General features: G+C 69.0%; 1 protein-coding gene across 5 annotated transcripts in view; it reads left to right on the top strand.

Moving 5' to 3' along the window:
• Positions 1–414: 414 nt before the first annotated feature.
• The window catches only part of LOC116945563 (alpha-1,3-mannosyl-glycoprotein 4-beta-N-acetylglucosaminyltransferase C-like), a 60,293-nt gene continuing 60,129 nt past the window's right edge, over positions 415–578 (top strand). For all 5 annotated transcript variants that reach the window (XM_076069425.1, XM_076069423.1, XM_032959986.2 and 2 more), the window contains exon 1: positions 415–578. This exon is cut by the window's right edge. The gene's annotated coding sequence lies outside the window, so the exon portion shown is untranslated.

Genomic DNA, 578 nt, shown 5'->3' with positions numbered 1-578 from the left:
GAGAGAGGGGAGTGAACGGTGGGGGAGTTGCTGGTGTTGATGTGCGAGGGATGCTAGAAACTCGCGGAGGGGAGGCAGGGAAGCGAATGTTGATGTGTTAGGGAGGAGGGGAGGGAGGGACGAGTGCTTGCACGTGTGCGAAGGAGGCGAGCTCGTGTTCATGTTCCGGGGAAGGAGCGGTGGGAGGGAGGGAGCAGTGGTGGTGGTGGTGGGGGGGGGGTGCTGATTGAAAGGAGGGAGCGGTGCTGGTGCTGATGGGGAGGGACAGAGGGAGGGAGCGGTGGATCCGGGGAGCAGGAGAGGCGGGGTGGCTCCGTGCCCGGCCCAATGGAAGGACGCGGCGGCCGTGAGCGACGTGCGCGCGTTTGGGGGGGGGAGGGGGTCGGGGGATGGTTGTGGTGGTGGTGGTGGGGGGGGTGCTGCGAGTGCCGCCCGCGAGACCGCTGCCATGCGCTCCGGCGGGGAGAGGCGGTCAACACGGCAGAGTCCCACAGCCTCTGCTGCCCCGTGCAGCAGCAGCAGCATCAGCAGCAGCCGTAGCAGAGCCCGCGGGCGCTCCGCTGTGCGCGTCGCGTGCG

Source organism: Petromyzon marinus, chromosome 24, assembly GCF_048934315.1.
Source record: "Petromyzon marinus isolate PM22_M1 ecotype Great Lakes invasive population chromosome 24, UKy_Petmar_22M1.pri1.0, whole genome shotgun sequence".
NCBI classification, from domain to species: Eukaryota; Metazoa; Chordata; class Hyperoartia; order Petromyzontiformes; family Petromyzontidae; genus Petromyzon; species Petromyzon marinus.
This window is presented reverse-complemented; position numbering and strand designations above follow the sequence as displayed.